Source organism: Anser cygnoides, chromosome 7 (genome assembly GCF_040182565.1).
Source record: "Anser cygnoides isolate HZ-2024a breed goose chromosome 7, Taihu_goose_T2T_genome, whole genome shotgun sequence".
NCBI classification, from domain to species: Eukaryota; Metazoa; Chordata; class Aves; order Anseriformes; family Anatidae; genus Anser; species Anser cygnoides.
In genome coordinates, this window is record NC_089879.1 from 8,556,473 (window position 1) to 8,580,825 (window position 24,353).

At 41.7% G+C, this 24,353-nt stretch overlaps 1 long non-coding RNA gene across 1 annotated transcript in view; it reads right to left on the reverse strand.

Moving 5' to 3' along the window:
- The window catches only part of LOC136791235 (uncharacterized), a 39,335-nt gene extending 25,916 nt beyond the window's left edge, over window positions 1-13,419 (reverse strand). Inside the window, exons 1-7 of the long non-coding RNA XR_010832773.1 lie at window positions 12,886-13,419; window positions 8,060-12,565; window positions 7,017-7,420; window positions 2,879-2,987; window positions 2,415-2,513; window positions 1,940-1,997; window positions 1,373-1,431 (exon numbers count right to left, since the gene is read on the reverse strand). This is a non-coding gene — a long non-coding RNA (uncharacterized lncRNA). The remainder of the gene's footprint in view (window positions 1-1,372; window positions 1,432-1,939; window positions 1,998-2,414; window positions 2,514-2,878; window positions 2,988-7,016; window positions 7,421-8,059; window positions 12,566-12,885) is intronic.
- Window positions 13,420-24,353: the final 10,934 nt, after the last annotated feature.

The window sequence follows — 24,353 nt, forward strand, 5'->3', positions numbered from 1 at the left end:
ATACGGGACTGTGAATTGTGAGACCTGGCTATTGTTCTCTGCTCCTCTGGTGTGCCAGCAGAACAGTACTTTCTACTCTGTATCAATAGATTGCACTCCTTAGTATCTCTGAAATTGTCAGAGAATTTCATACCAAAAGAAATGAAGTGTTAAGCAAAGAATCAGTATTAATTGTCATCAATTTTTTTAAGCACATTCTATCACTGTATTTGGTTAGATCTTTTTTTTTTCTCCTTGTTTAAATTGTTGTACGTAGACCCATTATTATTTCCTCCATAAGCCAGCCTTTTCTCCCCTCTATTACTTGATCCCTGCAAGTCCCTTAAAAAGAGACAAAATTTAGGATGAAATCTGTAATGGCCAAATTAATGGGCACTTCCTGGTTTCCTCAGATGTCAGTGTCTGAAGGCAGGAGCTCTTTTGCCAGCTCTAGTTTTGTGAAAAGATATACGTTCATATGCATAGATACATATATAGCCAAGAACGCTCTGGGGGCTGTTTCCAAAAAATAAAAAATAAATTTGAAAGTCAACAGTGGCATGAAAGTTATTATTATATATCATTTGAACAGTGTAATAAGTGTTCACGGCAGACAAAGGAATATGTGCTTTCCCAGAAAGTACATGTTATAAGGCTGTTTAATTAATCTGATGGCTTAGTAGGTGCCATTAAGCACCTCTTTAAGTTAATTTTAGTCTCAGCAGGCATGTGGATAAATAGGAAGTGATTTTACACCTTCTTCCAGACAAAGCAGCATTTTATTAGACGAGACGGGATTGGGCATTTTCAGTCCTTGCATTTATCTGACTGCACTATGAGGTGACAAATCCTCTCTCTGTTTCAAGCCTTACAAAAGCATTAAACCCCCTGGTAAAAAGCCCCAATAGATAACAATTTAAGCATACACTGCTCTTTTACTCACTCACTAGGAAATGTGAAAATTTGAGGGCAAACTTGAAGCTAAACAGCAATGTCAACTTCTGGAATGGAATTACCCTTGTGACCGTGCTGCTGCTCTTAGCCCCAACCAGATCAGCTCACCCTCATTTAAGCTCACTGCATGCACAAGAGGACAGAAGACAAACTAAGGGTTCATCCAAACATTGTGTTCCCAGTGAAGAGCACTATCATAGCTAGCACTATCATAGCTAGTTGTCTCCAGTGGCAACTGCCTACGTATGAAACATGCATCTATGATAATAAAAGATGCATCTATGGTAATACTTCTGCAGATATGCCCTCAGCATTTTCTAAGCAAGCTTGAGGTACTCCTGCTATCACAAAGTTAAAACCATATATTTTACTAAATGCTACAGGCTTTTCCTTTTTAAGCATTCTTCGAGTATTACGCAGAAACTAGAAGAGCACTTACCTTCCATACTGACCCCTTTCGAGTGAGGACACCTATTGTATACGACCTTGCACCAATAGCTGAGACAATTAAACAAACACATTAAAAGGCACAGAAATTGATTTTGACAGAAGTAATATACTGCATTGAAAGTGCAAAGGAAACGCTCTGGTATGACTGCATTACCTTACTTTATACGCGAACTGACAAACATATTTCCAGGGCTTCAAATTTATGCGCTAGAGTTCAGATACTTAAAAGTTTAAACATTTAAATCCGGATTTACTTGTTATCCTAAGCAGCCTCCTGCAGGTTTACAGCCCTAAGTTCTTCAGATTTGTCTAATTCAAGGCTGTCTTTGCATGACACGTTGGAGCAGCTGTTAACCAACATGCTTGTTCCCGAGTTGTCGCCAACAACCTCAGGCTGTTCTGAAATCAAGCGTCTATCTGGTAAAGTGTGGCCACAGACATGGACACTGCTCAACCTGAGCAACCCTCCATAACCTGTAGTCCCCAAACCTCAGTTGCACTAAGGCTTTTTGGTTTGCAAGATAAAACATTCATTGACAAATAGGTTCTGTATCACCTCCAACTCAGCATCCATCTGAGTCATCATCTGCTCTCATCCCCAGCACCAGAAGGAACTGAAGAAGGAAAAAAAAATTAAGAGGAATTCATTTTTTATACAATCATAATCTCAGAATTGAAATACAGCAGTATTTCAAGCCACCTTATTACATCAGAGGCAATAAATTGAACCAGTTTAGCATGGAATTTACTATAGGACACAATGAAGTAGTAGGAATTTGTTGATAGCCATCAAAATAAAAAGATGGCAGAGATGAGAGAACAACCTAATATGCATTATTAACATTATCTACAGTCCATGACAGGCTTAGTTCCACTGAATAGTTTCTCTGCTTGCTTCTTATCAGGCATTTTTGTGGTATTTAAATGTTGAAACTACAAAGAATTTGTATTCCTTTCCCCACTGCAATGGGAGAGCTCAATACAGAAGATATCGGTGTTTGAAGTCCCAATACGCTCTCAGAAGGGTGTACCTGCTGTGACAGGATGCTGTTTCCTGATTCTGAGAGAAGGCTGGTTGTCAGTTCCATTTCCACAAATTCCTTACTCATTTTTATTATAAATAGTGCACACTGAAAAACAGAGCATAGTCCAAAGAGGCAGTTAGAGCAAAACAGGATTTTCTTGCTCAGGATCAGTCCCAAGGTGTGTGAATCTGAGGGGGGGCTACTTCATGCACTTGGCGGTGTACATGCTTGTATCCATACACTTTGTCACGTCTCATGACAACACACAGGGGAAGCAGGGAGGGTGTCTCGCTCCATCCTAAAAGAGCCTCTTTCTAAACACAACAAAATCTTATTTTTCATATCCTGAAGCTACGGTTGTCTGCAAGCCCATGCAATCAATACAGCAGCCAGAGATATTAAGGCGCCCCTTTCAATGTAGGTTCTTTCTTCAGACTCTTGAGCACTATTAAAAGAAACACTGAACTTACACCTGAACGTGTCACTCTTCTTAGATCTATTTTCATCCTGCATGAAGGTTGCGCTGGTTAACAGCAGGGTTTCTGGGGCTAGATCATTTGTACTGGAGCGAAATGGCAGCTGAGGAAACAAAAAAATAAATGCAGGAAGTTAGAAATAGTTTTAGCATCATTTTAAGCTTCTTGCATTGGCACTTCTAGGGAAAAAAAAAAAAAGTCAAAGTTTTCCTTCTTTCTCCTTTTTCTGTAGGGCAGCTGACAGTTTGTGACAGGACCTTAACTCTGTAAATACCACAATACCAAAATTTGGCAACTGCCTCCTCCCACACATACCTTTGCTTTTGAAAATTGCTTGAAATCCAAAGGCTGAAAGCTAATGGAAACCTGGGACTGAAAGGGCTCTTTTGGACCCCTGAGCCTAAGATGGCTGCACTTGCAAGAGAAATGCCATAATCTTCCCATTGTAAATTCATCATTAGCCATTTCAACATCTGTTGGGTCATTTGCTCTCGCTACTCCCATTACAAAACCACTTGCAAACCTGTTTTTTAATCATTAAGAAAAATCTAATCTCCAACCTAAACATTCTCAGGGCAAGGGGATATTTACCTGCTCTCAAGCCAACGTTATTATCTGTTCTACCTCAATTACTTTTTTCATTTTCTGGCATTTACTCCTCTCCCGTACAATCTCTTTGTAATTATTGATATTAATTTTCTCTCAGACTTCAGTAAGATACACAATCCTGGCTCTCGGGGTTTTATTTTCTGGATCCATTTTTTTTTTCTGGATCCAAAGATAGATATCTATGTCAAGAATTTTTGTGGTGGAACTAGTTACATCTCCTCAACCTAAAATCTTCTTGGTCAGTTTGCTGAAGGGAAACATTATCTGGATGTCTCCTCGTGGTCCCCAAAATCAACAGAATTGGAGAAAAGCAATAATCCACTGCTCCACCCCCTGCACGTCCTGAGACAGTAATGTTAAGTAAATATTCCCACAATTTACAGAAAAAAAAAAATGTCCACGAAAACTAGCTTTAACCCTAAGGGAAACCCAAACCCTTAGGGAGCTACTTTAAAAATACTAATGGAGAAAATAAGGAATTATAACGAATATATGTTAAACATCTCCTGACTTGGAGCACTTGTGGTGCTATCGATCTCACCACAGCAGTGATAAGTTTGGGAGCAGTGAACACAAAGACTCATCATCAGATGAAAAGCTGAAAACAGAGTCACATTCTTTGCTTGTCAGTGAAGCACTAATACTGAGAGGGTGTGGGAAGCCAATTTACATACAAAATTGGGAGTCACACAGCTAATGTACTCAGATTTGTCTCTCAGGCTACATTTCACTGATTGAGGGGTCTTTTCCTGTAGCCACACACTTAGAAAAAGTGGGTGATTGTGTTCCTCAGCCACTCACTGTTTTTCCATACCACTCGAGTATTATTCTGAGTTCTGCTGAAACTTCTAATGTATTCTAATGAAAATTGGCCAGCCCATCTTCTCATCATTTCAAAACCTTTAGAAATACTATTTAGAAAGCACACAATTGGAAAGCTACGCTGAATAATATATAAAGAACACATTTCTTTGAATTTCACAGCCTTTTGATGGCAAAAATTTGACAGACTGAAGGATGTTATTCTGCCATGTAGCACGCTAGATGAAGAGCCCTGTAAAGTTTTCTTTCTTTCAAGCACATCCACCTCATGGAATTGGATATCTGGGAGTGCCATTATGTTATACTTATATATATATATATACACACATATATACATATATATGTACACACATAAATACAGTTGTTTGGTTTTATTTTTCCCCAGAAATCCTACCCTACCCTGTAGCAATGGGATTTCCTAGGCACTGCCCAGAAGGCACGGGGCAGCCTTCCCTGCAGACAAGACACAGGACATGCTCATGGCCAAGGTTTTTGATCCTCCCTGCTTCTGAGAAGGACTCAAGCACCATGAGTGATTGCACAGGGACAGGGAGGGTTCGTCCCAGAGCAACACCTGCACTGGATTAATAACTTTGCTTTCTTGTCAGTCCCATCGGCCTTCCTCCCCTCCTCTCTCAGCAATGAGGCACAGAGACCAGTTTAGGATGAACACATAGTACCATACATTTAATTCCACAATTTCAGGAAATTCCTCAACAGTGCTCTCTGTTAATAGGTGTATCATTACCTGTGTTTTATTCCCACTGTAAAAATTAGTCATAATATACCATCTGTTTTCCCCCTTATTCAGCAGTTAGTACATAGTACTTTGTGCAAGAGCATCAGTGGGTCCTTTCAGGGTGCAGATATGTTGTGGTTTAACCCGGCTGGCAGCTAAACACCACACAGCCGTTCGCTCACCCTCCCCCCTCCCTCTCTGGGATGGGGGAGAGAAACGGGAAAGTGAAGCCTGTGAGTTGAGATAAAGACAGTTTATTAAGACAGGAAAATAATAATAACAATAATAATAATAATAGTGATAATGGTAATAGTATTAACAATAATAATGTGTAAGAAAACAAGTGATGCACAATGCAATTGCTCACCACCCGCTGACCGATGCCCAGCCTATCCCCGAGCAGCCGGCCCCCCACCCCGGCCAGCCACCCCTGTATATTGTTTAGCATGACGCCAGATGGTATGGAATACCCCTTTGGCCAGTTTGGGTCAGCTGTCCTGGGTCTGTCCCCTCCCAGCTCCTGCTGCACCCCCAGCCTGCTCGCTGGCAGGACAGAGCGAGAAGCCGAAAAGTCCTTGGCCTGGTGTAAACACTGCTCTGCAACAATTAAAACATCAGCATGTTATCAGCGCTCTTCTCATCCTAATCCAAAACATAGCACCCTACCAGCTACTATGAGCTACTTAACTCTGTCCTAACTGGAACCAGGACAAGATATATTCATAGTGATGGTTTTGACTTATTCACTTGTAGAAAAATAGAATTCTCCCCTTTCAAGGATGAGTGTTATAGTGTGCTTCTTCTGAGAAAGTAGAATTATTATGTTAACCCCTGCAGCAGTCTTAATGCACATTGCATACGAGGTATTTAATGTGCACAGCTGGTGTGACCATTTAAAAAAATTAGGGAGAAAATAGCTTCTTGGTTTTCAATTTCCTCCCCAAAAGGAAAAAAAAAAAAGGCACATTTTGTTCTGCTCTAATTAGTATGTGTGCCAGTGCATGACTTCCAAAGCAGGCAGATGCTCTGAATGAAGTGTAATGTAGATTTTCATTAATCTTCTTTGGCACAAGACTTTTCTTCTGTTATGTGTATGCAGGAAGTAATGACTAGAGAAGATGAGCAATCACAGGCAGTTCTAACCAACTTAAGCTTGCTTTTGTAAAGGGGAAGATAGGGTCACAGAAGAGTATGGTTACCTCAGTGTACAACATCTCTCTGTTTCTGTTTTTTCAGTATAATGAAGGTTTGGGGATAATTCCTTTCTAATAGTAATGCAAAAAAGATACGGCACCTCTAAAGAAATTAAGTATCAATATACTGAATAATGCATGTATTTCAAACAGCTACATGGCTGATTCAAAAGAAAACCACAGACATGTTTTCCTTACAGTAGGCAGAGAATTAAAAATTGTACTTCCTGAAACTGTATTGATTTCTGGTACAAAGGTAATAAAGAGAGGTTTCCCATCTTGCTAAAACTATCAATTAAAGCCTATCAATAAGTGGTTTTAGAATAAATTTGGAATTACTTTCATGGTTTTCTCACCTCATTTTAGAGACACTCTTGATTGTTTTAAATATGGCTTTAAAAAAAAAAAAGTCTGCTTGGGGCAAAGACTATGGATATTTCTTCTTATTAAATAGCCTAGCTAGGTTATTCTACCAGTGAGTCAGATTCCATCTTTGATGCAAGTCCATGTGCTACAGAAAGAACTGAAGATGCTGCAGGCTCATTTGCCAACAGCAGAAAGTGCTGCTCTCTTGTTAAGAAAGGATTGACACAGGGAGTGAAAGTCAAATATAAACTACTCTTCAGAGATACTCTCTTAATTATGAAGACATAATGGATGATGTGAGTTTTTCCAATGTTGTTTCCTTGTATTCAGTACAATTTAATACAAAAATAAAATAAAATAAAATAAAATATCTGGTCCTTTTAGGGATCATTGTTATTATTACCTTTTGCTTTACTGCGGTCCCTTTCATATCTTTTCTTCTTCTCCCAAGAGACAATTGCTGATTCCCTCTGCACTCCTTCTGTTCATTTGTGAGCTATGCCTCTTACACTTTCCTGTGCTTATAAAAAAAGAGGTAGCAGATTACTGGTCCATACATTACATCTGAGAATTAACTCCTGAATGAGAGTAATGGGACAGGGAAATTCATACTTCCTCAGAGAGGCTGGCTTGGGCAAACACTCCTGCTCAGCTACTTGATTTCCACTTTCAGAAGAATATTTCTTCTAAGTATGAGGCCTAAAATGCAGCTTCTTCCACAAAGTCTCAACTTTGCCCTCAGTAAGAGGCAGACTCATAAACATATTATGCGGGTTAGCTCCAGGCTAAAGATGGGATGTTTGATGTCTATGTATAAGAAAGTTAAATAAAATAAATATATCTTCCTGCAATAACAAAGTCATTAATTACAAAAAACAAAAAATAGATTTCTATTTACAGTGTAAGTGAAATCATGAAATTAAGAAGATTACAGAGTAATATGCAGTACAGAACATTGCTTTCAGGAAGAGCACAAGCCAAGAAAACCAATTGAAAAAGGTGTGCCATCATATAAGATAATATATACAAGACACAAAAATAAGTTCTAACATTTGAACGGAAAGAGATATTACTTTCTGACCTCTTTAAGAACAGACAAGCCCGTTAAGCAACATTGCAGAGGTTTTCATGTGCCCTAACCAAGCATTAAAAAAAGAAAAAGTGGATTTAATCTACTCTGTGTATTACCTATTCCAAAAGCCATGCAGAATAAAACAAGATTATTATTTTTTTCATAAAACAGCATGCATCTTAAATGGGGAATATTCTAGGAAACAGAAATGAAAACTAGGTATTATGGGTATTATGGTGGTGGGACCAGACTAGATGTTAGGTTCCCTGGAAATTGCACAGTTCAGAGATTTTACAGTGTACCTTCCATTTGCACTTTGCAGAGTAGAATCATTGCAACTTAGTTTTCAGGCATTAGACAATAAGCACAAGTACCTCGCTAAAGTCAGAGGGTCCCATTCTGTTCTTAGGCTTCACGCTTCTGCACAGGAACAACCCACCTATGGCAAAAAAAAAAAAAAAAATTGTCAGAGCAGCTCATGAACACTTTTGTCTAAATGTGCATTTCTTAACTATAAAAAACAGTGGAGAGATTCAGTTTTTGTTGTTTTTGTTTGTTTGCTTCTACATGAAATTGTAGAGACTGGGGATTAACAAGCTGATATAGGGAAGAAAGCGGGCAAGCTGGCAGGCCTGGTATCTCATCTATTTCTATTTCCATTGCTCTAAAATCTTAAAAAGATGCTACCTCTCTCCATCAGTTTTGGTTGTACCCTTAAGAGAACAGAGCTCCACCAGCAGTGCGACTGCAGGAGGTGAAATACCACTTACTGCCCAGGCTGTGCAAACATGCTAGAACCTGTTGTGCTGAACATTTCGGTGTACTGGACTCTTCCTCTAATTTATCATGACCTTTGTCATGATACCCGTCTACTTTAAGAATTTAAATCCTTGTTTTGATTTAAAAAAAAAAAAATAAAGTATTCACAAGTTAAAACAAAGCTATCATTTCTCTTGTTCATTCAAACAGTAAAAATTATCACATTGCACCTTGAGCTCTTTTGCAGCTGTGTTATTGTATTAATTACTGTAAATCTGGCCTTGTTTGCAACAGGACACCATGGCAGAGCAGATGACGGTTTTGATCCCTGCCCTTAAATGTTTTGTTAAGGGGCTCCTATGGCTTTCTTTATATTTTTTTCCCAGTATGCATCATTATGTTAATCTATCAGTGGTTCATTTTCAGGCATGTATCTACATCTATTCACCTATGCATATAAATCTGCCAGTTCCACGAACACAAAGTTAACATTACATTTAGACCCATAAATCAACAAGAACTCACCTGACTCTATCCAAATGAACTGACTACTCGAGCTCAGACAATTTATGTAATAGTTGAAGACAAAAAAAGAACCCTCCACAGAAAGAGCTCACGACTTTCCTGTAAGCCCTTTCACTGGCATCAGTAAATCTACTCAAAAAAAACATGGTGAGACCCATTTCATAATTCAGGTATTGGAAAAACACTGGCTAACGGCAGTAGATCCATGAATGTGCACTTTAGCTTTAAAGCTATTTATAGAAACTATTGATTCAATAGATTATGCTGAAACAGAATACACTGAGGCTGGATTTCCTGTATATGTATCTTACCACACCAAGCATGATCTAAGAAATTAATCAAAGCAACAACAAATGATTTGGTTAAGTTAGACCTTTGAGCCTTCTATGCTGCTATATTTCATAAACAGATATGAAAGTGGATGGACACAAGCTACCATACATCTAAGAGGAAGTAGTTATAAAGGAATATTCTTGCTCTTAAGGCTGACACAGTGCAGAGTATTCCTCTAGCTCAGATAAACAACAATTCTTCAGCTGCAAAGAAAAAAAAATATATATATATATCTCCATCCAACAAATAACCTTTGTTTCATAAAAAGTAATTTGTAAGAAACCTTACTTAGTCATGAGAGAGTTCTACATGACTTAAAAGCTAAGGGAAGCTAAACCAAGAGAGAAGGAGGGAGGTGGGCAGGCAGGAAGCAAGAGATACTTGAAAGCAGACCGGCACTTGGACAGCCTCCCTCTTGCAGGAATATTTTGAATGATTCCAGTTGTCATTACCTTAAGGAAGTTTTCACTTTGATAACATAAATATTAAATGTTTTACGGATGAAAGTGGCAAAGGATCTAGCTTGAGTTGTTTTTTTTTTCCTTCCACACAAAAGCAGCAGTCATTAAATAGACTGCTCACGGGCTACAAATAGATAAGTAAACCTGCCACGCCGTGACCTTAGAAATGACTAACTGCGGATTTCATTCATGTAACGCCAAACTGAGCTGTTACAACAGCAGCTTTGACCTTTTGTGACTTCAAATATTTTGGCTATGAAGCCTCTTTAGGGTGCTTCACATAAAAATGTTGTTAATGTACCAAGAAAAAGATCCACTAAGCAAACAATTACAATTAACCAACCAAACATACGAAAGCATGACCTAGACATGCCAAATATGCATTTATCTGTATTTAAAATTCCATTAGGGAAAATTCTTTTAAAGGTTCAACACTAGCTTCAATTTTAATGTGGTATTTAGGCTATGCAACAACGCTCTGCAAATAGTGGAACAACATAATATGTTATAAGGGGAATAACATCAATAAGGGGAACAACATCAGAACAACGCACGGTTCAGTTCTAATAAATCTCCCCTGAAGAGCTCAGTATTTCAGTATCTCGGGCCTTTTTGGAGATGAGTGTGAGATTTAGCACTTGTATGTGATCTGAATATTATTTTCCACCAGAAAGCTGAGGAAAGAATTGAGGTATTTCAAAATGAAGCAGGGACAGAACCTAAAATAAACAGACGAAAGAGCTCTCTGGAGGAGGAGAATCCCATGCACCCCATTCACTGAGCTTCTCTCACCACCTCATGCAACCTCAGCCCCTTTCTTCGGGGCTAAGCCGATATCACAGCTCTGCTGTGAGACGAGAGTTACTGAGGAGAGCTGTTCCCATAAAAAATAAAGCAGAGTGCAGAAAGCAGAGTGCAGCAAAACAAATGAAGCTCCCAGCATCACGATTCAGGGTAGGGCAAGTGGGTGGAAGAAGCTTGGAAGGGAATCCTGGCCCCATGGAGGGGAAGTGCAGACAGGACAGGGAAAGTGCCTTAAACAGAACTCGGGCAGGATCAGCTACCACAGGCTAAACCCACCTTCCCTGAAGAACAGCACCACCTCAAAAGCTGATTCTGTTGCTCTTAGTGGCTGAGGGGACTGCGGGGCAGAAGTTAGCCCAGCCAAGATGAGAGGTGTTCCCCAGAGCATCCCAGGCACCGGTGAGGTGGGAAGTGGGGACTGGAGCTGGGGTCGGAACAGTCCAAGAAGAGTTAAAAAGGATTCCCGGGGCTGCCCATGACCACCTGAGTTTCATTTCCCTTGAGAAGGGAAAGGCAAATTTGTGCCTGGCAGAAGAAGGGTCGTAACTCAAACACAGCAACAGCGGAGATAAGAAAGCTCTCCCACCAGAAATCTGAGCACAGGAGTTAAAGAAACAGAGGAGTACGAAATCATACACATTTCACAGATTTGCAGCCTTGCCCCTGGAGCCAGACCAACCGGTAGGAACCCACCAACTGCAACAGCATCATGATTTTGCAAACACTAAAAATGAACAGAAATTTGTGCTGTGAAGGTGTAAAGAAAATGCAAAATGACATTTTTTTATAACTCGGAGGTAATAAAGTTACCGTTCAAGCACACAGAATGATAATTTATCAAAGCCCTGGCCCCAGCTGGAGAATTCATGACTTCTGGAATACAAACAGTAAAATCCTTAATGAGACAAGCACCGCAGATAAAAATGCTGCTTCAAAAATACCCTAAGCATCCACAGTTACCCACTTAGTTATCTGGCAGGAATGTGAGCACATTTCCCCATTCAGCTCTACAGAGGAAAAATAAATATTTAACGTTATGTAAACTCAGTCACTGACTGATCATTAAACATTACCCGAAAGAAACAGGAATATCTTATAATAAACTCACCCATATTTTTTCTGTCCTTCTCCACATCTTTGTGAAGATTTAAGAGCAAAAGTCAGATTTAAATTAAGAGCTGCACGTTTTCACAAAATAGCTTTGTGTGTTTATTGGCTACACCAGAGTATTGCAAATAACTATGCCTAAAATATAGTTTATGTGTGAGGAAAATGCACGTGATGCTGAACATCCCTACATTTCCTGCAGGGTTTATTTGGGAGCTAGGGAAAAACATTCTTTGCTTCTCTCTGAAGTGCAGCTTTGCTTCTCAGAGGGAAAGGACCATTTCACTTTTACCACCCTTGCCCTACACCTAAGCAAGGAGACACCATGAAGCAGTAGTAGGTCATGAAACGTGGGGTCAGGTCACGCACTGCTGGGCAGCTCTGCCTTTGCCCATCCAACAACCACTGCATACAACTGGGTCACTAAAAATGGGTGGCTGCCCTGCCCCTTCCCCACCAGCTGTCAGCATGGCAGCCTTTGGTGAGTTCACAGCAATGACAAGCTGCTCTATTTCTCATTAAATGTCCCCACAGCTTTTCAAATTGTTGATCTGTGTCAGCTCTGCTCCTCAGGAAGGCAGTCGGTGTATCATTAGTGGCTGGCTGCTGCAGAAAAACAGGACTGGAACACCCCTTCAGCATGTACACCACTTAAAGTGCTGAAGTATTCAGGACACCAGCTTCTCACTTCAAGAATAAAAAACATTCCAGGTGAAACAACAGGAAGCACAAAGAAATGATACCAGAAGGTCACCACATACCCCTGGAATCGGCTCCTACAGCCACGGGCTGCACTCGCTGAGCCCCACCACTCACCTCCAGAGCCTTCCTCCCGCCGGCTTTGCAGGACTAGGCTTGCATGCATGCTCTCTGCCAGCAGATCCTGTCATACTGAAATCAAAAGGAACAAAACTGTGTGGAGGTGAAATTAAAATAGAGGTTGTTCTAGTCCTACTTCAGTATGGTAAGTCAGAGCAACCATCCACTTCTCTGAACCGGCCGTGCCACTGCTCCCCTCATTGCAACAGCTAGCGTAACCTCCTCACAACCCCAGAGGAATTTGCTACTTAAGGCATTTTTTGTTTCATGAATAGCATCCAGAGCTTTTGATTAATCATATGGTGATTAATTAGCTGCACTCTTTATGGTCTGATTTCAGCAATCAGCTCCCCAGAGCAGCACGTTCCCAGGTTCTGACGGTGGCCAGTTACCTGTCAGTAGATGCAGGTGTGGCATCTTCCCGTGTACTTTCCTCAGAGGGTTGGAGTATGGCCTTCCAGCGCTTCCACAAAAGCAGTAGAAGTTAGCCTGTTAACACATGAACACTCTGCAGTCAGCACCACGCAAAAAGACATGTTTTAAACATGTATTAAAATTTACATTTACTTTCCACAAACGTTATTGAATCAAGAGGTTGAACCAACAATGTTTGTTACCAGATAATAAATATGCGTGGCTTACCTGGCCGGGCAATGCATTTTGAAAGCAAAGCTGCCTTATATACAAACATTTATTTTAGTTAATAATGTAGAACATACACCTTTCTCCTATACAAAGCTCACATTTTATAGCAGGGACTTGTTTGAGCGAAGACAATAACAAATACCCATAACTAAGACGTACTAAGGTAGAGAAGGTGGTACCGTGTTGAGGTAGGGAGCCTATTCCAGTGCAATGGGAACTCTGTTTTACAGGTTTCTGAAATTTGTTCTAACCCTAAATATTCTTTCTTTCTGACCAGCATGCATTTAAATATGCACAAATACATTTCTATACTCTTACCTGGTTTGGAGGCTTAGGGGGTGGGAAAGCACAGCATCTCTTCACGCGTTAGTTCCTAGTCATGAGTTACAGTTTTTGTGAATTAGCTGTTGGAAGCAGCTCCAGAAGGAAGCAACTGTTCTTTCCTTAGTATTTAAAAACAAAACCACAGAACCTAAAATGGAGGTTAGCAAGGATATTCCTATTAAAGCAATTGCCTCGCTGAAATTTTATAGAATCAATACTTTTTATTTCTTTCATGCTATTTTCCTGATTTAGGATTGCAGAACTAGAGACCCTGTATCTTCCGTAAGTTTTAGGGGGGGTTATTTTACTTGTATGTACAGAATCCAGGACTCTTACACAGAGACGCTTCCTCAATCTATGCCTGTTCACTTGGTGCCGTTTCCTGAAGATTTGATGTAGTATTTGAGAGGAGACATTGCCAGGGTAATTTTAGAAGTTTCCCTGGTAACCGCTGCTGACATCTCTAACTCAAAATTTAAGACTACAGCTCTCTGTATCACCCTTAAACGGCAAACTGCCTTCTATCAGTTGGGCTAAGGAACCTCACAAATGAGAATTCAGCTTCCTGGGCTGCTCAGAGAGTTAAGGTGCCTGCCCACAGAAATTTCTTTCTCTTACAGAAAGCTCCCCCCACCATCCCCCATCCGCAAGAAGGGAACAGGTACAGACAAAACTCTCGGGAAGCGGTTCAAAGAAAGAAAAGTGAGACTGGAAAGTGGTAGGTGCTGGAGAGACTGCAGCTAAGAGACACAAGGAAAGGAGAGAAGCTTTCAGAAGCTACAGCATTTAGAAGGCAACAGGAACCCCTGGAAAAAGTAAGTTGGCAAGAAAGAAACCAAGAAGAGGTCAGGGGACAACAGTATTTCTAGCTCTGTTTTAAATCTTTAATTGCTCTTTCAGTATGTTTTTGGGAGAATGCTCATCTCTCTCTCCATGTCTGGAAGGAAAAAAAAGTGAAGAGAGGGTCACCATGAGGTGGTATTAGTGGTCCCCTATGTCTCTCAATGCTTTATCTCTGGTCAATCCTGTCTGCAAAAAGCACGAATAGTTCAATCCTTCCTGTTGATGACTCAGGTCTAAACTAGACAGAAAAATCTATCTCCTTTATTCAAGCAACATCACAGCCCAGTAGTGCATCACAGACACCCAGCAATCCTTCTCAGCTAAAACAGAGTTCAGCATTTCCCACTCACAAACCCTTCCCACTGGTTCCTCCTGTCTTCCCTGTGCCCTCCACCATGTCCCTGCTAGCTGGTTGCCTTCTTGTTTGTTCTTACAGACAAGGCCACATCTGTCTGTTGCCCACGACTCTGTGAGTACTGTCCTCAAGAAACAGCCCTCCCATACCCATCTAAATCCTGCAGTCCCTTTCCATGACCTTCCTGCTGTGAGCTTTTCCCACTCCTATTTACCCCAAAGGCTCACCCTATTCTGATGCCCAACTACTGCCCAGTGGTGCTGGGACACCGTGAGCTCTGTGGAGCAGGGACCTCGCTCTTGGTCTGAGCTCACTCAGCACCAAGTGCTTTGGGATCCTGGTGCACAGCAGGCTCTCACCCACACAGCGATCACAGGTAATGTGAGACAGAAAGTGAAGAATGGATACTGAGACAGTAATAAAGAACCAGGGGAGAAAAAAAATCACTTTTGAAATGTTGCCTTGTCTTCATTTTCTTATTTTCCCACATATATGATTGCACCCTCCAAGACATCTCTGAGAATGGATTTTCCTCTCCAACATACATTATTACTACTTTTACTTTAACTCTTCAAGGACTGCAGTGCTGTGCATCAGCACACAGTGCTTAAGGCACGATCAGGTGTCGGGACATTTCCTAGGCACTGCGACCAGTGCGACTCCACCGCCTTCCTCCCATCTTTTGGCCCTTTGGGAGTCAAGTTCCAGCTTCCTCAACACAGATTCTCATTCTCTCTCTCTCTCCCTCCCCCTTTGTGCAATGCCTTTTGTGCAATGCCTATCATAACTGAAGCTCTGTTTTTCTTTTTGAAGGCTATCAGAAAGGGAAAAGAAAAAAAAAGGCAATAAATATTAACAACAATATAGCTAAGGACAGCATAATTTAAGAAAAGGCTGGAGAATACCTGCCAATTACCTCTATTGAACAGCAAAATCCATGGATTGTGGTGCTCATTAAGGTGAAAAGACACAGGCAAAGGGAAATCCAGCTGTTACGGCCCTTACAGCAAAAACAACAAAAAAAACATAGTGCCAAGGAATGCCAGAGGGGAAAAACAACTGTGCATGGAAACCATAGAGCAGGGAGAAGGGGAGAGCTAGAGAGCTGTGAGCCATTATAAACAGAAAGTGCTGAGTTAGGGAAATAATACTGCTACAAGAGAGGTTGTGAGGAAACGTGCTCCGGGCTGGGGCCCTCCTGCAGACTTCGCAGCAGCAAGGGAGAGTGAGAATCCCTCACAGCACAGGTGAGCTGTAACTATTGCAGGGGAACAGGTAGGAAAGGGATTGTGATGGTCAATGGTTGGGATTTTCAGAAGTACTCAGAAAGCTTTTACTCTCGATGACTTGAAGTCCCCCATTGTCTTTACATCCCGGGTTACTGACAGCTTCACCCACACAGGAGGAACACAGGGGTGATTAGGTTTTCTTGGTGTACCTGCACTCACCAACTCTCCTGAGAAGCAGCCGATGTCTTCACAGACAAACATTCCCCCTCTAAAATTTCCAAGCCATGTACCGTAGCATCAACCTTTCAGCACTCTTTCAGAATCTTTAACACATTTTTTCTTAGATGACTCGAAGGGAAAATGTGCTTTCCACTATTATTACATTACTGTGCCTTCCTTCCATCAGCTCCTTTATTTTCTAACTGCTTTAACATGTTTGAGAACAAGCAGTGCAACTCACACTTTAACAGACATTCATAAATTTAGATCTGAATTGCACTGCTGGTGCCATGCTGTGCAGCTGCTGTGAGGAAACTAGGCCAGGATAAGGTAGAAAAGGCAGAAAAGAAGAGCCTTTCTCTAACAGCACTGTCAGGTGCAATTGACAGGTCAGCATCTCCGCTTTCTGAGCATCTACGACGGAACAAGAAAAAAATCCTCAGCCTAGATATGTTCCAATATCAGTGTAAAAAAAAAATAAAAACAAATGAATGTTCTCTACCAGAAAATCTCATCTCATCATGTGAGCAGCATGTGGTATAACTGGGATGGAGCACAGGAGACTTACCCCAGTGACTGGTGTCACTGCAGAGTTGTGCTGTGCAGCTCCAAGAGACCTTCCCCGTAAATAACACAACCTCTTACTCTTCCTCCTCGCCCATCGGCACAATTCACTGCCTGCTAATCACAAGCTTTTCCTTACACTACAGATAAACGTAGAGTCATGCAGCATAAGCAGGCCAGCTCTCAGTGCTTACGAGCCATGCAAGCAGCTCGGCACAACACGAGGATACGAGCAGCAGCTAGGATTGCAGGCACGGGGTTTGAGGGCCCCTGAAGGCTCTTTCCCTGTTTCTGCAGCTGCAGGTTTCAGCCCATGCACCTGACAGCAGCGTGCACAGAGGCAAGAAGGTTTTCTCCTCCCTGCCTGGCGTCCAGCTCACCTTCCAGTAGGGGCAGCAGGCTGGGTACACACACGAGCAGAGCATGGAGCATCCCCGCCATGCCCCCTGCACAGCTCGGCATCGTCACGCCTCGCAGTCTGGCCTTGCTTCCAGCTTGCACGGTGAACACGATGCCTGAACTTTTCCATCCCGCGACCTACTCCTTATCCCACATCCACCAGCAGCTACACCACGGAATCCACAAGCAAAAACCCCTTAATGTCATGGTGTACTGAGAAACCCGAAATGAAAGTGGGGCTTTACTGTGCACATTAGGAAGGAGTTTTTGCCTTGAATCACTACAGACTAAAGGGGAGGGCACAGAAACAGGCTGCTGAGATGGGGTTACACAGGGCAGTACATCACTGACGAGCCTTATTACTAGGACCCTCCACTGCCCATCTGCCAGCCACCTCCTAATGCATTTCTTCCCAGGGAAAATCTGCTGACGCCGTGCCACCTCACTGGGTGACATCCTTACTTAGCATTTGCAAACTCTGTTCATATCCCCAAGGAAGAGGTGTGATACACGTCACATTACAGAAGAACAGCTATTATGTCTGTACTCCTTCAAGACGACAGGCAAGGAGGAATTGCTTATGGAATAATTTCTTCACAAGCTCCTTCTTTAAAGGAAATAATACAAGACAGACTTAAGTTTCATCTGCACTTGGACCACAGAAATATTAAAGGATATTTAGCCGAAACATTTTAAAGAATGCCAGAGCCCTTCCATTTAAGCTTTACCTCTAATGAAAACAAGACAGAGGGCAGGGTTCACTGCATCAGAAGAATTCTTGTTAAAGTGCAAAATCCTTCTCAGAAATGGAGCTTCAGAAAGCAATGTGCTTTGAAATAACATCCTCAATTATGCTTTACAGTTCTAAGTTAAACAGGATTGCAGATAACATGTACTTCCAACCAGCAAAGCCTAAGGATAGGCTGATTTAAAGTAACTCCAACCAGTAACCTGCAGAGATCCGACTGCTGCTGGAAAGACTTCCCTGGGGGCACTGGACTTTCTTTTTGAACTCATTTTGAACTAACACCAACAGGATAAATTTCCTGCATTCCTTCCTTATAACTACATATAAGCACATGGGAGACAATTATAAGTTAAATTCAGCTTTTTTTTCTTTTTTTTTTTTTTAAGCACACAATGCTGAACTATAAACTAGTCAGAAATATCTTAAACTACTTGTAAACAAGCAAACAAAAGTCTCTTCTCCTGTCCTAAGAAAACAGCATACATTTCTAATTAGCATGTGTATGTGAATCCTAAATTACATTGCAAGTAACGTTTCAGCTTGGTGACAAGAGCCAGAAGCCAAGCGGCTTGCTGCAAATCTCGGCTCAACAAAGTGAGCTGTCAAGCTTAGTTTCTGTTGGACCTCACACCCTTAAACATCACCCTAGAATTTATTTCCTGTCCTTGTGATATACCTATTTTGTTGTTGTTTTGGTTGGTTGGCTTATTTTATTTAAACTTGGAAACATGGAGAAGTAAAACTTACTGACTACTGTGGATACTGCCATTGTCTGTGAAGGAACACTACTGTTCCATGTCAATGCTGTTCCACATCCACACGCTCAAATCTATTCTAAGTGAACTAAATGCCTCAACAATTGCTTTAAAGCAAAGCTTGACACCCTTGTGACCAGGAGTCAACAGTCCTGAGGCTAGAGTTTGCTTCTTAAATTAAAGCATAATAATATCTTCATTTCCATGGCTCGCCCTTTATGACACGTACCTGGGCAAACAGATGAGAAAGAAGATGAGCTGCAGAGCATTAAGTAATACTCAGAAGAGCCCGTATATGATGCATGCTTATGACACTGACAGTTCTTCAATTAAACATCACAGTTTTGACCCGGAGAACTTGTGAGAGCTTGCAGTTTCTCATTTCGTTCTGACTTCAGCCTGCAACAGATTGCACAGATGTGCAAGTTTGATCAACCAAAGCCAGATAACTTCTAATATGATAGATTTTTAAAGCAAAAAAATAAATCTTGCCTTCTCCTCACACATTTTTTTTGTGTGTACCCTTATGCCTAGCACATCTTGTGCCCTTTGATAAGATGCATCCTTCCCGCAGAGTTAATTTTGATCACCTACGCTCAGCCAGCTGCGTGGCAGCTTTCAAGCTTTGCTCCATCAGCCTGTAACCTTGACAGACCTGCCAACACACTGACCATCCCGGCGTGACAGAAACATGAAACTCGAATTAAGCACTTGTGACTCAACAGGACCCCGGTTGGGAACAACGCCTTCGCTGGTAGTCGAGCCACAGATCAGCAGTTCGCGGAGCCAAATGACCAGAGTATTCAGCAGCATGCCTACAAATCCTCCTCTCTCAACCCACATTAACCCACGCTTTGGAAAAGCTCCCTGCTAACCCTGGGAGGTTACCGACGGGTTTATTTCTCCAAGCAAAGGTTTCAAAAGACAAATATTTTTTTCCTCTTTCAAATCATTCTTTGATATTCGCTTTCTTGTGAAGGCTTTCCATATTCATCAAAATAACGAAAACAGCTGCGCTTGGTTTGAGCTCCCTTATTTACCTTTCAGATCATCAGGTCTGATGCTTCTGCTGCAGTCGGTACAGAGCACACATTTTGGAGGCAAGAACCGAGTCTCTGCAGTCATGCACCACGACACACATTTTAGGTTCAGTAACTCCTCTCTCAGTTGATCAGAGGCCAATAGATTGACTCGCATAGAAATAGTATTATAATGTATTTAAAACAGATTCTAACACAGAGAAATCAGGCTAATTCGAAGAGGTGCTCTCCCTGGGTCAAGTAAATCTCCGGCATGGAAGAGGAAGCACGCTGTTTGGCTTATGTATAATTAAAGAGTTACTGGCTTGACCTTATTTTAAAGTGAACACCGGAAAAACATTTTCCTCTCTGAAGAATTAAACACACTACCTTGAAAGCTGAAGATTTCATTCCCCCAGTCACCCTCTTCCTTAAAACAGCCACGGCATCCTCAGCAATTACTCCATGTGCCATCACAGGGAGCCCTGAGGGTACTCCCAGTCCCTCCTCTTGGTGCTGAGGTCTTGGTAAGTGCACTGCAAGAAGTGCAAGAGTAAGCTTGAGTTTCAACTTTGCTGGTTACCTATTGCATTTTATCTACACATTTATAAATACTTAGCCAGAAACTAAGCAAATGATCATGTAAATCAATGTACCGATTGAGCTTCCCAAAACGTGCAACTGGACTTGACCTGGTACCAATAAAACCACTTTCCTGGCATTTCTGTAACATTTTTGAGAAAGAACACAGCTAAGTGCTATAAAAACTCCTCAGAAAGCCAAAGCACTTTTTTTCCAGCCTTGTACCACACCAGTGTTTTCAGACACTAGCCATTTTTCTTGATTTACCAAGAACTCCCAGTTGTTTCTCCCACTCAACAATTAGCTGCTTGCTCCTGGCCAATTTTTTCCTTCCTCAGGACTGCAGTCAGCAGCATCCCTAGGCTGCGAGTTTGCTTCATAGCCTTGGGCCAGTTATGAAAGCAGCAGATTGTTGCAGGGAGAGATAAATGATACCAAGGAGCAGAAGGGCTCGGGGAAGGCTTTCCAACTTCGAAGAAAAATAAGCATGCACACATGCTCCAGAAGCGACGAGAGAAGGGCTGTGCATTTCCTACACGGGGCGATGAGGAAGGCACGCCGGGAGACAGGCAGCCCTGGAATGCCCTCTCCCTGGGCCAGCTTCATCTTACGTGGGAACATCCACAAAGCAGAGAGTCTGTGCCTGTAACAAAACAGATGCTGTCATGCATTCCCTCTTATATTTTTCCAAAGCAAACAAGCTCAGAAAACCAGAAGGGAGAGCCAGAGGAGCTCTCTGAACCACATCTACTGTGGATACCAGTCATGGAAAACTGCGGAAATTTCAAGAAGTGATGGAAGGGCTCAAAATACAGGCCTTGCAATCCGAGAGCAGAACTGATAGAGTGAGCTCCTTCAGCAAAGGAGAGGTTTTCTTTTGCCACAGAAAAATGGTGGGAGTTTTCCTCCTGTGATCCAATGGCAGGACACTCCTCCAAAAGGCGCACCTCCTCGGAAAGGCCGCCTGGGTTGGGGTCTCCTGGATCAGATGGCACATGCATGGGAAAGGCTGTTCTGCTGCCCTGCTGTCTTCCTCTGCGGTCATAAAACGTGCCCCGTCTCCAGGTGCATTTCATCTCCTCGAAACATATGAAAGTGCTGCCTCCCCTGTGCCGTGATGGTTTATTTTGGGTGATTTCTGTACAATTTTTGGATGACCAACCTGGACTCAATAATAGGAGGTGGGGGAGAGCGGGGACGAGTACTCTGTATTTCCCCTGATATAAAGGAATGGCTACAGACCAGCCAGGCTGTATGAACGTGCTCTTCTTTCCAGTAATGACCAACATCTGCAACATAGCAGAAAACTGACAAAATTGATGCAGGCACACTGTACAGTTCAACAGAAGTTGCATGTTCCTAGCTCTAAAAACAAATCCCCAACACTCAACGAATACGTTTACCCATTCTGCACAGATTTTAATAGCACTCTCTAGAGAAATAATACATTTCCTAGATAAACACAATTTTACAAGATAACACTAATTCTATTCTGACATTTTTTTGCGTTTTTAAGTAGAAAATAGAACTGCTACATATTCATTAGACACAGAACAACTCTAAGTGATGTGCAACACCATTTACTCTTTTTTTCCCCCTATAAAAACTATTTTCCAATCCATCAGTTTGCATTACTCAAAAAAAAAAAAAAACTGAATAGGTGAAAATGAAATACATAAGGCCTTAATTCAGTGAGTAATAATTTACATAATTTACTACAACAAGGCAGGAGTCCTCTTACCGAGGTCAAGAGAAATAAAGCCATGGTTTAAGTTAGCTATTTTCCTAATATACCTTGCTGCCATTTTCCACTGACTCTCGCCTGGAGGGAGTACTACTGGAACATCGCTGTCCCGTAGCCCACTCCCTTTGCTGGTGGTTAGCTGAGCAACACCATGAGATGTTTGGTCTTCTGCTTGGGTAGCCTCTGGTAAAGGTGCAGAACGCTGTGCTAGGAACTCATGGCTAGTACATACAAAATTCAAGTCAGCAGTCACTCTGTGTATGAGCAGCACCAGCAGCTTGGTGAAACGAATCACCAAGGAATGCCCTTTGTCAAATTAGAGTTTAAAACTAAGAAGAAACTGTACACGAAGCAACACGGCACAGCAGCAGCTAGGTTTAATGAATTCCGGATAGCATTCTACTGAAAGAGCAATCTGCATAGCAAAGATTACAGAGCATTAATCCTATTTTCTATGTAAATTTAGTGTTTGTACACAATGTTCCATTTACGCCGTGAATGCATATTACGTACCTGCAGAACACGAAATGATTTTGTTGACCCCTAGGAAAGCTAGCGGAAGCAAGTGACTTGATGTTGATATACCACTCACGGAAGAATCAGCTATGCTAAGGATTTACTGCAATTCAAAATAAACCAAACAAAAATAGTGAAATGTTACTGCCTTTTGAAGGGCGTCGTAGGAGACTATCTTTTCAACTACTGAAATGAAAATAAAGGTTTTTTTCTCACATCAGGATACAGTAACAGCCTCTATTATGCATTTCTACATAAAAGCTTCTTAAGCCTCAAAATGATTTATTTAAGCTAATTATTTTATGTGCTTAAAGAAACAGAAAAGCTAGTAAAAATTGCATCCTTTCTCTTTACCTTTCCTGCTTTACAATACTTAATGTATTTCCTTACATTATTACCTAAAATGAGCTCATCGGTTTCAAAATGTACCAACTGAAACATGTATTTACCTCCTGCCATTCCTCTTCTAGACCCCCCCCCCCTTTTTGAACTACAAAACCATGTTCTGAAGCCACTAAAAGTAGTCTGACATCTGTGAAATGATGTATTTTGTTTTTAATGCATGCACTCAGCTGCAGATCCGACTTCGAAGTACTTAATTCTGAAATATCAGAAATAATCCTATGCCCACAGAAAAAGCACTGAAGTATGCAGGATTGTGTCTTACGAAAAGGGCAGTGCTAGGAATGGGTCAGATAAACCTCATTCTTTTCAGTTCTACTCTGTTACCAGTTTTCTTGTCCCCCCATAAGCTACTTCTTGCTGCACATTTTCCCAATGCTCTCTTGTACCTGGAAAAGAATTCAAAAGAGTTTTAGGGTGAACTGTCTCGAACAGCAGGCGAGTTAATGGCATGCAAAGCAGAAAGGCCAAGCACAGAGCTGTAGCCTAAGATGAATAAATCTGGTAAGAGGAAGGCTATTTTCTAGGCTGGAGAGACATTTGTGTGTTTATACTACAAATTCTATTGCCTCCTTTCTTCTCCCACTCACATTCAGTTACCAGCTTCTGGGACGAACCACGTATGCCCTTCTCCAGCCCAGAGTGTGAGCACAGCATTGTTTCACTATCTACAACACACACGTGATATGGAAAAGTTAGGGAGAGACAGCTCCTTTGACATGACCCCACTTCTTGGAGTGAGAGGTGAAGAGGGAGCAGGATTCAAGTCCAAGACATTCACACCCATAACAAAATCCTCAGGGGTTTCTCTTGCATCCACGTTAACAGTTGCTCTGAACTACTGCAGCATCTCTAACATTTCTTCAAAAAGAGAACTGGAAGAAAATAAGGCTTGCTTAGTGCAACACAGTCCTGTGTTTTCACTAAACATTTCTGATCTGAAAGCACCCGCCCCCACTTACCATCTTCTTGCTGTGCCCGCTGGACACCTGTATGAGCCTAGAAGCTCTCAGAGACAGCAAGCAAAGATGTGCGGTCTCATCACACAGCGTGGAGACATGAGCATTCAGATAACCCTGCTTGTCTGACATGCTCTTAAGTACTGGTGATTTACTTAATCAAGTCTCACAAAGAGGCGAATTAAACCCCTGGCTATTAGAAACAATGACTGGTTTTTAATAGGGGCAGCAACTTCGCCTACAGGCTGGCTGAACCCATTCACTGCCTACACGGCTTCCCTCTGGCTGCATGTTGTCACACACTCACACGTCCACGTGCACGCTCGCTGTGTTTCTCTAAGGGCTTTTTAATAAAATGAATGCTGTTGCCAAGCGATTCCTTGGCTCTGCCAAGCAAACCAAGAATGACCCCAGCCATTAAGTTCTTAGAGCCATTCATGCTCAGAATAGCAACTTGACCATTTATTACACTGAAAATACAAAATCATAAGGTATCCCAAAATTTTGGGAGTTATTCCAAGTTGTTTGACTTGATTTTCTTCTAATAAACATACAAA